General features: G+C 42.2%; 1 protein-coding gene across 1 annotated transcript in view; it reads left to right on the forward strand.

Moving 5' to 3' along the window:
* The window catches only part of IQCK (IQ motif containing K), a 128,771-nt gene that overhangs the window by 13,017 nt on the left and 102,359 nt on the right, over positions 1-13,395 (forward strand). The gene's annotated exons all lie outside the window — the stretch shown is intronic.

Genomic DNA, 13,395 nt, shown 5'->3' on the forward strand with positions numbered 1-13,395 from the left:
AGAAGAACAAAGAGATTTAGAAAAGTGATCAAGGGCGCCTGGGTGGCTCAGTTGGTTAAGCGACTGCCTTCGGCTCAGGTCCTAGAGTCCCTGGATCGAGTCCCGCGTCGGGCTCCCTGCTCGGCAGGGAGTCTGCTTCTCCCTCTGACCCTCCCCCCTCTCATGTGCTCTCTCTCATTCTCTCTCTCTCAAATAAATAAATAAAATCTTAAAAAAAAAGTGATCAAGATGAATTTGCAGAGTTAGGATTCAGATCCAGGTTATGATTCAAAATGATACTTAAAAAATTGGCAGTGCAATTTAACTACAGTGCAAACCTCAGTCAGCTGCCACATCCCAGAGTCTTTAGAGCATTCACAGCTAATTGTATCAACTATTTCCTTGCCCCTCAGCAGAGTCTCTCTCTGAGAAGAGGTGCATACTGCCCGGATGGTGCTTTTACATACTGAGGAGACACCCATAACCTAGATAATCCTAACTTCATCCCTCCCAAACAATGGAAGTTGGAAGCTGTCCTCTAAATAGCTCCAGGAAATACTGATTTTTTAAAATCCATATCTGTTTTTTGAAGAACAGTTTTGTTACTTGCCGTAGGTTATAAAATCTGAACTGTTTCCACTTACAATTTTTTCATTTGCTCATTTGGCTTCTCCTGAGGGCTTAATGTCCGTCCCCCATTCATAATTGACCTTCCCCTCCACTGTGTGGTGCTAAGAGGTGCAAGGTGCCGCAGGGTGGAAGTGAGGCCAGGGGCCAGAGAACAGAGCCCCTAGCCTGACCCTGCTGAGGTCAGGTGGCTTTCTCTCTCTGGCTTCAGGTCCTGCTGCTAAATGAGGGAGACCAGACCGTCCTGCAAGTCATATTTCAGGGATCTTTCTTTTTAATCTTGCTGTTGGCCAAAGTATATTCAGTGTGCTGCACCTTTTATTAGATTGAACAAAGAATGGCACACAATGATTAAACAATGAAAGGAGCACAGTGGAAATAACCTGTGTTTGAATATGCGTAAAGAATATCTGTAGACAGATTAAGTCACCCAAATTCAGTTCTGTTCAACAAATATTTATTAAATCCTACTATGTGCTGATGACCGGGCCATACCCTAGGGAGGGACACAGAGAGGACCAGCTATGGCCTTGTCCTCAAGAAAACCACAAATAAGCAGTAAAGCCTTTGGTAGCTGAAGGTTTTTTTTTTTTTTTTTCTCCCTTTGTATCTGTTCTCTGAAATAAGAATGGATGTGGGGAAACAACAGGAGTGGATCTAGGTGCTGTGAATGCACGTCTAGACCTTAACACAGCTATTATTCAACTGTGCAGACTTTGTTCTAATTTCTTCAGCTGTTACTCTTCTAATTTATACCCTTTCACAAGACACAAAAATCAGCTAAAAGGGCAGTAATTAAGATTTTACATCGAAGGTTATATCTCTACTGTTTGCCCATAAATAATTTTGTAATGAGGGGGCTAGAAATGGTTTCCAGCCTCCAGGCAATGATAAAGTGCTTTTAAAGAATCAGAGATATTTCTATTTGTATTAGAGATTAATGAGGCATCCTTGTGCCAACCCATATTTCATCTTTGACGTCCTGCAGATGAGCTGCCTCTGGGACTAAATGAAACCAGTCTAAACATAAAATGCTGCAGGGTGTTTGAATGGAGCATTAAAGTTTAAATGTTGTAATGAATGATCAAGGAATGTAGAAAATGTAGGTTCTTAAAACTGTTAGCTTGCAAAAACTGATAAACTTTCAAGGCAGCCAGACACACTGGAGTCCAAAATCCTGCTCAACTGCTTCCTTGTGGTAGGACCCTAAGTGATCTGTGAGCCTGTTTCCTCCGCTATTAAAGGGATGGCAGAAAAAAAAAGGAGGCGGGGGATGGCAGAGGTGCTCCTGTTACCAGGAGGATGAGGGGAAGCATTTAATGAGGTTCGCAGGCACCAAGGAAGGTTAGCGTCCTACCCAGCCTTCCCTCAGGCTTTGCCCCAAAGCTCAGTAATTTGAATACTACAGATATGCAAGATGGGTGGATTACCATTAGCTTCTTTCATTTCCTGATTTAGGATTTCTTTTTTTTTTTTTTTTTTAAGATTTTATTTATTTATTTGAGAGAGAATGAGAGACAGAGAGCACTAGAGGGAAGAGGGTTAGAGGGAGAAGCAGACCCCCCGCCGAGCAGGGAGCCCGATGCGGGACTCGATCCCAGGACTCCAGGATCATGACCTGAGCCGAAGGCAGTCGCTTAACCAACTGAGCCACCCAGGTGCCCCTGATTTAGGATTTCTTAATTAAATCTAATTCCCTCCTTTTTCACCCCCTGGTCATGTAGTCTTTTGTGGGTTATTTTTGAAGGCTTGAAAATTACAGCAACATTTGTCAGACCCAAGTAGAGCTTCTCTTACCCAGATCTGCGCAACAGATTTGCATTTTCTCAATTCAGCTGTTCCTCACATCCTGTCAGTGGGAATAGATGCTTAAACTGAATGATAACCAGCCTCCAGCCAAAATTACATAACTGGAGCATTCTTATCTGTCACCCACAACTGAACTCGCATCCGAATGACTCTTAAACAGCAGCAGGATTCATTGTTTATTGGGGCCATTCAAATTATATATTGAAACAGCATTTATATTAGGTCACTCAAGAAATAATTGCTGATTTGTATTTTGCCCTTAAAATCCTGACTTATAGTTAGGTTTCCTTGCTTTCGTTATTTTCTGTTTTGTTCTATGATGTAGCTCCAGCAGCGCCTGGGACGTGGTAGGGACCTACTAAATATTTGTTGGATGAATGAATATGGTTCCTCAAAAGTCAGGGCCAATTTTTAAGATAGCAGTTAAGTTATGGGAGCACTTGTCAGTTTGCCCTAGCTATTACACGCAAGAGCTAATTTACTAACTGTACCTGCAGTGTCTCCATTTACTGCCTCTGGAGGAACGTAAACTGTAGAGTGGCTTCCCCTAGAGCTAGAGCTGAGTAAGGAGCCAGCCCTCTAAAACTGAAGCGGCCTCCTAACAGATGGAGAGCCAGAGAGTTGAGCAAGAAGCTGGAATTGAAGAATAGCAGTTTCTAGCACTTTAGGGCCCTTACATTGTTCTAAACATTTGATCTGCAGAAACTCATTTCATCTTCCCAGCAACCCTCTGATGTGGGTGCTCTTATTTCAGTCTTACGGATGGGGACCCTGCAGTGCCAAGGTTAACCAACAAGCTCAAGGGAACAGCTAGTAAGTGGTAGAGCCAAGATTCAAGCCGAGCAGTACTCTGCTTCCTGAGTCTAGGAGTTTGACACCAGACCACGCTGGTGGTCAGTCCAGTGGCTTGCCACAAGCACAGGGCACATTCTGATATGAAAAACGGGTCTGGAAGCTGTGGAGAAAAGGAGTGAGAAGTGAGGCAGATCTGGGGCAGTCACCCAGACCAGGCCCTCATGCAGGCCTCGTGGGGCAGAATCTTTTATTTAGATTGTCCCACGAGTACCATGACACTCTGAGGAAAACTGGAGGGAATAAAGCAGAAGGGGGGCAGGGAGAATAATGAGCGGCACCTCATTGCTATGCCATAGAGCATTTGGCCAATTAGACACACACACGCACACACACACGAATGAGGCAGTCTATGGTACATGGTCCAGTGGTTCAGAACTGAGCCTCCAGAATCAGGCAGACTTTGCTTCCAACCTGACTCTGCCCCAGACAAGCTGTGTAAGCTTGATGATTTTGATTTCGATTAATTCATAATTCAATTCCTTTATACATGTCATTTTAAATATTATGAATGGAACTCTGGTGAATTTCATAAAGACACTAAACAAATGGTTTGTTCATCATTAGATATTTTAATCTTTTAAATGCTCAGAATAAAATTCAGCTTATTTAACAAGCAGATATTTCTCTAGTCCTTAATTTTTGGAGGAGATTACAACTGGAAGACTAAACCTTAAAGGAATGATTCCCATGAATTATCTCAGCCTTAAGATTAAATGAAGACCCTGTGCATTTCCTGAGATGAATTTAACAAGTGAAATAGATTTATTTAAGCCTTCCCCAGATAGTTGTTTTCAACTACGTATAAAAAGGTCACAGAGAAGGGGTGCCTGGGTGGCTCAGTTGCTTAAGTGTCTGACTTTGACTCAGGTCATGATCTCAGGGTCCTGGGATCGAGCCCCGAGTCAGTCTCCCTGCTCAGCAGAGAGTCTACTTCTCCCTCTCCCTCTGCGCCCCCCACTCGTGCGCGCACATGTGTGTTCTCTCTCGCTCTAAAATAAATAAATAAAATCTTTAAAAAAAAAAAAAGAAAGGTCACAGAGATGTAGGTGGCATCTATAAAGAAAGTCAATGGACCTTTTAGTTTTGCCATGACATTAGCTGGGTGCTAGCAATATTTTATATTGTGTTAAACATACTCTGTGAAAGATAAAGAATGGGAAATGATTACTTTGTACAAATAGTTGATGGAATTACATCTGTGAATTGACAGTAGATACTGTACAGTCATTTCCTGTGTGTATACTGACATATGCGGTTACAGAGACCAAACCAAAGGTAAATGAATGTAAATGATAGTATCTAAATCTATTAGCCGATAAGCGGAAAGTAACATGTAAGCTGGGTGAGAGGTGAAAATTTGGAGGCCTTTGCTCCAAAGTATTTTGGTAATTTTTGAAAATTTTGTGAATATTTGAAAATAAGTGTGAATTACTTTTGTAACTATAAAAAATAGAAACTATAAATAAGTAACATTTTCACACCCATATATTTAACTTTGCTCCCCCATCTAGGTGATTTTCTTTCTTTTTCATTTTCACTGATACACTGAGTAAGTCACTCAGCTCCATCTTTTTACCATTTGTTCTGTTTTTAACTTATGGCACTTTGGCACTGAAATCCTCAGGTACAACTCCTCTTAAGTTTTCCTGATGACCCAATACTGCCAAATTCAGTCACTACTCCAGGGACAAAAAGGAAGCCAGTATGGAGGGAGCAGAGCAAGCGAATGAGATGGGAGGTGAAGTGGGCAAGGTTGCTCTGTAGCGGCCATATCATATAAACCAGTAAAGAGTGTGAGTTTTATTTTAGGAGCAGTGGGAACTCATCAGAGCAGTGGTTCTCTACCCTATTGGGCCCCATGCCCCCTTGTCACATTTTATAGAGCCCTCTTCATGTCCTGAAAGGAAATGCTTAGATAATATTTATTACCTATTTATCAATTACCTGATTGCTGTGTTGTTGTATCATAAACTACCTGGAAACTTCACGGCTTAAAACAAGGATTTATTATTTCTATGGGCTGACTCATCTCTTGGTCTCACCTTGACTCACTCAGGTGACTGCTTTCAGCAGGTGACTGGGCAGGGCTGGGAGGCCCGTCTGGCCTCATGCACGGGGCTGGAGCCTGGGTGCTGGTGTGGGCTAGGCGCTTCAGTTCTCCTCCACATGCCTCTCTCATCCTCTAGGAAGCCAGCCCTGCTCCTTTACAGCCTGGTGGTTTCAGGGCAGCCTTCCAGGAGGGCAAAGGCAGAAGTGTAAGTCTGAGGCTCAGGAACCCCCACAGCATCCCTTCTACCACATTCTTTTGGTCAAAGCAATTCACAAAGCCAGCAACTCATAAGTAGGTGAGAAACAGACTCCCTCTAGAAGTGGCAAGGTCACATTGCAAAGGGGCATGGTCCTAGGAGGCATGGTTAATTAGGTGCCCATTAGCATAATAATCTATCACATCTATCTGTGCAGTAATTTCAAATATATATAGTGGCTTGTTTATATAGTGGACTATAGCATAAGGGAGAAATAAAATGAAAACCATTCACAACATAAGTAATATTTATTTAATTTTTTAAAGCTCAGGTAAAATTACACTAGAAGATATGAGTAGTCACTCACTTGTACGTATACGTAGAATCACCATGATTATGACGGCTACAAAAGGCAGACTGGATCACACATGATGCGTCAGTCACTCACTCACTGTAAGTGATGCTGTCCATGGTGACAGGATTTTTCTGAAATGGTGAGAAACTCTTAGGTTCTGAATAAAACAAAGTACTATTTTCTCGGCATACATGGTAGCTGCTTTCCTGGAAAAATCAATATATATTGAAATCATAAAAAAAAAACGCGGCCTGCATTTGTATGTTAAATGGAGCTACATTCTGGGCTCAGATGATTGATTATAATTTTTTTTATTTTTATTTATTTATTTTTTTAAGATTTTATTTATTTGACAGAGAGAGACACAGCGAGAGAGGGAACACAAGCAGGGGAAGGGACAGAGGGAGAAGAAGGCTCCCCACTGAACAGGACCTTGGGATCATGACCTGAGCCGAAGGCAGACGCTTAACGACTGAGCCACCCAGGCGCCCCAGATGATTGATTATAAACCAGTTTTTTAATCTAGTAAATATCCAGTGGGATATTTGAAAGTATTTAGGATGCAGAACAGTTTTTTCTTGTGCAGGACTATCCTGCTCATTGCAGGGTATAGAATATCTCTGGTTTGGAAGTCTAAAATGGGTCTGCAGGACTGTGTTCATCGTGGAGGCCACCTTCATTCCTTGCTTTGAGGCCATCTTCTGTCTTCACAGCCAGCAACAGCATCGCTTGGACCCCTGCTTCCATCATCATATCTCCTTCTGCCGCCCCAGTGATTGCATTGGGCCCATCTGGATAATCTCCCCATTTCAGAATCTTTCATCACATTTGCAAGGTTCTTTTGCCATGTAAGGTAACAGATCCACAGGAGCTAGGGGCTAGGATGTGGATATTTTTGAGGGGCCATTATTCAGCCACACCCAGTGTATCAACACTGTTTTGTCTTTTTTTTTTTTTTTTAAGATTTATTTATTTAATGGGGGAGAGAGAGAGAGCACACGCACGTGTGTGGTGGGGAGGGGCAAAGGGAGAGAATCTTGAAGCAGACTCTGAACTGAGCATGGAGACTGATGCCCCGGGGCTCAATCCCACAATCCATGAGATCGTGACCTGCCTGAGCCGAAACCAAGAGTGGGATACTCAACTGACTGAGCTACTCAGGTGTCCCAACACTGTTTATCTTAAGAGGAAAATATTCAAAGGACTGCAGGGCCAGGTAGGCACTGAAAGATGCTTGGAATAACAAGGGGACACCAAGGAGTGGTGGAGACTGTGGCCACCAAGCAAGCTCATGCATTACAGGGGCAGCTGCTATGCTCCTCATTTCCTACTGATAGTTACCATGCTGGAACATGGGATCAGTATGACCCTATCTCCTGAGTTTCCAGTAAAAACCCCCAATCCAGATTTTACCATGAACTGTCCTTTTAACTGTTGACAATTAATTTTTAAAAAGGTAAAATACAGCATGCCAAACAGAATACACTTAAAACTTTTTTTTTTAAGAGCAAGATGTTAAAATCAGGTAGAGCTGGGTTAAAATCTCAACTGAGCTACTTAAATGAATAACCTCATGTCACTGAGCCCTTGTTTTCTCATACATGGAAGAGGGACAATAGTATCTACCTCACTGGCTCATTCTGAGCATCAGGCTAGATCAGTTGCTTAGCACTGGACCTGACACATAGCATGTGCTCAATAAATAGCTTGCTATAATTCTTATTCTTGGGTCCTATTATAAGCACATGCAGGATGATCATAATGAATACCACAATGGCCCTGATCTCAGGCCCCAAAACCCTGTTAATTTTCTGCTCCAGGCACTTTCCAACTCCTATTGATCTCTGCCTTTAGTTGACTTGACCTTTATCCACTAATCTGTCCTACATACTTGCAACATATATAACAGGTTAGTATTCAGACTACAAAGAATTCCTATGTATCAATAAGAAAAAAAGAGAACAACACAACAGAACAATGAAATAGAAAAATAGACAAAGGGTATGATCAGGAAGTTCACAAAAGGGGAAACCCAGAGAGCCAAATCAAAAGATACTCAATGCTGCAGATCGGCAAACATGTAAAAGTTTGGCAATATGAGCAATGGATGAAGCTGTGGAGAGGAACTCTCATGTTCTTTTTTTTTTTTTTTTAAGATTTTATTTATTTACTTGAGAGAGAGCAAGAAAAAGAGTACAGAGGGAGAGGGAGAAGCATACTCAATGCTGAGCAGGAAGCCCAATGTGGGGCTCACTTAATGGACTGAGCCACCCAGGTGCCCTGGAACTGTCATGTTGTACTATATAATTGGTACCACCCTCCTGGAGAAAAATTTGGTAAAACTAGTAAAATTGAAAATACACTCTATGGGGGCGCCTGGGTGGCTCAGTCGTTAAGCGTCTGCCTTCAGCTCAGGTCATGATCCCAGGGTCCTGGGATCAAGCCCCACATCGGGCTCCCTGCTCTGCGGGAAGTCTGCTTCTCCCTCTCCCACTCCCCCTGCTTGTGTTCCCTCTCTCACTGTGTCTCTCTCTGTCAAATAAATAAATAAATAAATAAAATCTTTAAAAAAAAAGAAAGAAAATACACTCTATGACCTAAAAATTTCCCTTCTAATCTGTACTATGGCCAGAAAAACTCAGTCTTTGTAACAAGAAGCTCTGAAGAAGAATATTAAATGCAACATCATTCCAAATACAGAGAAATGGAAATGACCTTAAAGTCCATTAACAGGGAGATGTATAAATCAAACTTAAGGGGTGCCTGGGTGGCTTAGTCGTTAAGCGTCTGCCTTCAGCTCAGGTCGTGATCTCAGGGTTCTGGGATCAAGCCCCGCATGGGGCTCCCTGCTCAGCAGGAAGTCTGCTTCTCCCTCTCCCACTCCCCCTGCTTGTGTTCCTGCTCTCGCTGTCTCTCTCTCTGTCAAATAAATAAATAAATAAAATATTAAAAAAAAAAAAAACTTAAAAAAAACAACTTTATTGGGGCACCTGGATGGCTCAGTCAGTTAAGCATCTGCCTTTGGCTCAGGTCATGATCCCAGGGTCCTGGGATCGAGCCCCATGTTGGGCTCCCTGCTCAGTGGGGAGCCTGCTTCTCTTTCTCTCTCTGCCCCTCCATCCCCTCTTGTGCTCTCTCTCTCTCTCTCAAATAAATAAATAAATAAAATCTAAAAAAAACCACCCAGCTTTATTGAAATACAATTTACATACCATAAAATCCATTCATTTTACCCAAGTGTCCATCATGGATGAATGGATAAAATGTGGTATCTCCGTACAATGGAATATTATCCAGCCTTTAAAAGGAAGGAACTCTTCTTGTCACATGCTACCACATGAATGTACTTTGTGGACATTATCCTAGTGAAATAAGCCAGTCACAAAAAAACAAAACAAAACACAACATCGGTTGAAATACAAAGTATGATTTATATGTATGATTTCACTTACATGAAGTACCTAGAGTGGTCAAATTCATAGAGACAGAAAGAGGCATATGGTTGCCAGGGGCTGTGGGGAGGAGGGAATGGGGAGTTGTTGTTTAATGGGTAGAGTTTCAGTTTTGCAACATGAGAGGAATTCTGGAGATGGGTTACACAGTGTGAAGGTGTTTAACACATCTGAACTATGCACTAAAAAATTGTTAGGATGGCAAATATTATGTATATTTTACCACAATTTTAAAAAGTGATTTTTAAAAATCCACTCAGTTTAACTGGAGTAAAGGTACAGAGTTGTGCGTCCATCACCACAATCTAATTTTATTTTATTTTATTTTTTATTTTTTTTTAAAGATTTTATTTTTTAGAGAGCCAGCGAGAAAGAAACAGCATGAGAGGGGAGAGGGTCAGAGGGAGAAGCAGGCTCCCCGCTGAGCCGGGAGCCCGATGTGGGACTCGATCCCAGGACCCCGGGATCATGACCTGAGCCGAAGGCAGACGCTTAACCATCTGAGCCACCCAGGTGCCCCACCACAATCTAATTTTAGAACATTTCCATAAATCCCCCAAAATCTCTAGTGACTATTTCTGGTCACTCTTCATTTCCACCCCTACCCCAGGCAACAGCTAACCTACTTTTTATCTCCACAGATTTGGTAAATCTTTTCTGAACATTTCATATAACTAGAATCACATAACATTTGGTCTTTTGCATTGGGCTTATTTCACATAGTACCGTGCTTATGAGGTTCATCTATGTTGTGGCATATATCAGTACTTCATCTTTATTGCTGAATAATATTCAATGGTATGGACATACCACATTTTGTTTTGGGTTGTTTCTCCTTTTTGGCTATTATGAATAATGCTGCTATGAACATTTGCATATAAGTATTGTATGGACATATGTTTTCGTTTCTCTTGGGTAGGTTTTGAGTAGAGGAAACTAGGTTTTTACCTGATCTTGTTACGTTTGAATATTATCGCATTGAAGTTGGTCCAGACAACAGATCCCAATTTCACATTTTGGAAATTAATACCGAAATATGAAATATGGCTCCAAGTTAAGGGCTATTTCTTAATCATCTACCATTACCAGTTACCTTCTAAGTGATTAATCAGTGGTGATGGATGGCAATCATTTATAGAGTACTTCTTATATGCCAGGCATTATTTCACATTGTGATCTTATTTAATCATCACAGCAACCCTTGGAATGGGTGGTTTTATTGTCCCCATTTTGTGGATGAGGAAATGGAGGCTCAAGAAGTACCCCCATTTACAAAGCCACTCAGAGGAAGAGCCAGGGCTGGAGCCAGGAGTCTGCTTCCGAGCCAGGCACTCAGTCCCATTGTAGCAGTGCCCTCTAAGCTGAGGTTTCAGTGACCTATGGTTACACGTGTTCCAGAAGCAGATGATGCTCCTTCTGATGATCATCAGAAGATCAATAGTAGCCTAACACCACTACCTCATTCACTTCATTTCATCTCATAACGCAGACATTTTATTATCTCACATCATCACTAAAGGAAGAAGGGTGAGTACAGGACCATAAGATATTCTGAGAGATAGAGACCACATTCACATGACTTTTATTTCAGCATATTGTTAAAGTTGCTGTTGTCTTACTGTGCCTAATTTATAAATTAAATTTATCATAGGTATGTATTTATAGGAAAAACATAGTACATACAGAGTTCAGTACTATCCACAGCTTTAGGCATCCACTGGGGTCTTGGAACCTACCCCCTGTGGATAAGGGGGTACTGCTCTATGTCAATAAGGCTGTTAGTGTTGAGGGGCACCTGGGTGGCTCAGTCGTTAAGCATCTGCCTTCGGCTCGGGTCATGATCCCGGGATCCTGGGATCGAGCCCAGCATCGGGCTCCCTGCTCAGCGGGAAGCCTGCTTCTCCCTCTCCCTCTGCTGCTCCCCCAGCTTGTGCTCTCTCTCTCTGTCAAATAAATAAATAAAATCTTTAAAAAAAAAAAAAAAGGCTATTAGTGTTGAAAATACTTCCCTTTGAGGCTCTTGGAATTGCTGTCAGATCCAGTTTGTAAACCATGCAAGAAAATCTTATTATAACTTTATAGTCATGCTTCTTTTCTTTCTTCTTTTTAACAATGGCAACATTCATTGATCACTTCATTCCCAAACTTGGCTAGGAGTTGCTTTTGTTTCTAAAAATCAAAGTCATCCTCAAAAGACAAGGCCTTAAAAAGAAAGTCAACAGGCTCTGACCTGAGGGTGACCCCATGGTTGTCTTACAGAATAAAGGGCAGTGGCTTTGTGACAGGATTTTCCTTTTCTACTCTGGAGCTTTGTCCTCTGGCTTTCAGGGGCATGGCTTTGTGCCAGGTGGCTGTGGTAGCAGCCTTGTTGGGCTGCTAAATAGGGAGAACGTTACCATTTGGACATGAATTGCATTTCACTTATTATCCATGGCATCAGTTAACTTTTGCTACATAACAAAGTACCTCAAAAGTTAGTGGCTTAAAACAACAATTATTTAGTTCACTCTCCTTCAAGGCAGCAATTTGGGCTGGGCTCAGTTGGGAAGTTCTCCTGGCCTTGGCTGCGCTTATTCATGTGTCTGTGGGCAGCTACCAGGCAGGCTGGGTACCAGCTAGTCTAGGATGGCCTTAGCTGGGATGCATCATCTCTGTTCGACTTGGTCTCTCGGCTTCCATCAGATGAACCCTGGACTGTTCACGTGGTAGCTGGGCAAGGGTGTGAGGATTTGCGTAGAAGTTCTCAAGGCCTCTTGAGCCTGAGGCTTGGAACTGGCACATTGCTACTTTCATGGCATTATATTGGCCAAAGCAAGTAACAAGGCCAGCTCAGATTCAAGGAGTAAGGAAATAGGCTCCACCTCTTGATGGGAAGAGCTATAAAGCTACATCACAGAATTGTGCAAGACTGTTGAATCTTGGATCTGTACCTCTGAAACAAATAATGCAATATATGTTAAGAAAAAAAAAAGAAGGAGGAGGTAGCGGGAGGGGAAGAATGAAGTGGGGGAAATCGGAGGGGTAGACGAACCATGAGAGACGATAGACTCTGAAAAACAAACTGAGGGTTCTAGAGGGGAGGGGGGTGGGAGGATGGGTTAGCCTGGTGGTGGGTATTGAGGAGGGCACATTCTGCATGGAGCACTGGGTGTTATGCACAAACAATGAATCATGGAACACTTCATCTAGAACTAATGATGTAATGTATGGGGATTAACATAAGAATTAAAAAAAAAAAAAAGCTACATCACAGAGAGTGTGGGTCCAGGGATGGGTGAAGAACGGTGGTGCTATTTGTAATTTACCTCGTACGCTGTATTAGAATTAGTGTGGATCTGGCGGTAGGTGGCAGGTTTGACTTCTGGCTCTAGCCTGGTGACTTCAGGGACGTTACTTGTCTGCAACTACCTCCTCTCCTCATTTGTAAAGCACAGGTGGGATTATTGAGAGGGTTAAAGAGGTAACGTGTGAAAGAGCAAGGTCCGGAGTCCAACTGGGTTCATATTCATACTCTTCCAACTATGAGTAAGGGACTTCGGGCAAGGTATTTAACCTTCCTCTGTCCCTGTTTCCTAATCTGTAAAATGGGAGTAATAGTAATAATAATAATAATGTGTAGCTGTCATGAGGATAAATGAGTTAAGTAAAATTTAAAAGAGTGCCTGGCACAGAGAAAACACTCAGCACGCATTAACTGCTGTGAACACGATTAACATGATGCCTGGGAAATAGCAAGTCTGCAACAGGAATGTTACTCCCCGACGGGGTGACCAGTTGTTACTTGAATAAATGGAAGGTGGCATCCTTGTTACTAATTTCTGGGTATTACAGATGGCCACGGATGGACTTTCCTCATCATTCTAAAAATACTGGTGCCTTTTAAACATAATATATATTTGTAAAAATCTAAACATAACTCTTGGAAATAATATGGTGAGCTCAGAACCTGAGAATGCCCTATGAAGAACCCTCCAAGGCTGAAGAAGCTGCTAGAATCACTGCCACAGTGACCAAAAAAGAAAGAAAGGAAGACTGCAAGTATCCCAAACTTCTCTTGAGAATTAATGTCTAA

The sequence above is a fragment of the Mirounga leonina genome, unplaced genomic scaffold (genome assembly GCF_011800145.1).
Source record: "Mirounga leonina isolate KUSES-001 unplaced genomic scaffold, KU_Mleo_1.0 Mir_175, whole genome shotgun sequence".
Classification (NCBI taxonomy): domain Eukaryota; kingdom Metazoa; phylum Chordata; class Mammalia; order Carnivora; family Phocidae; genus Mirounga; species Mirounga leonina.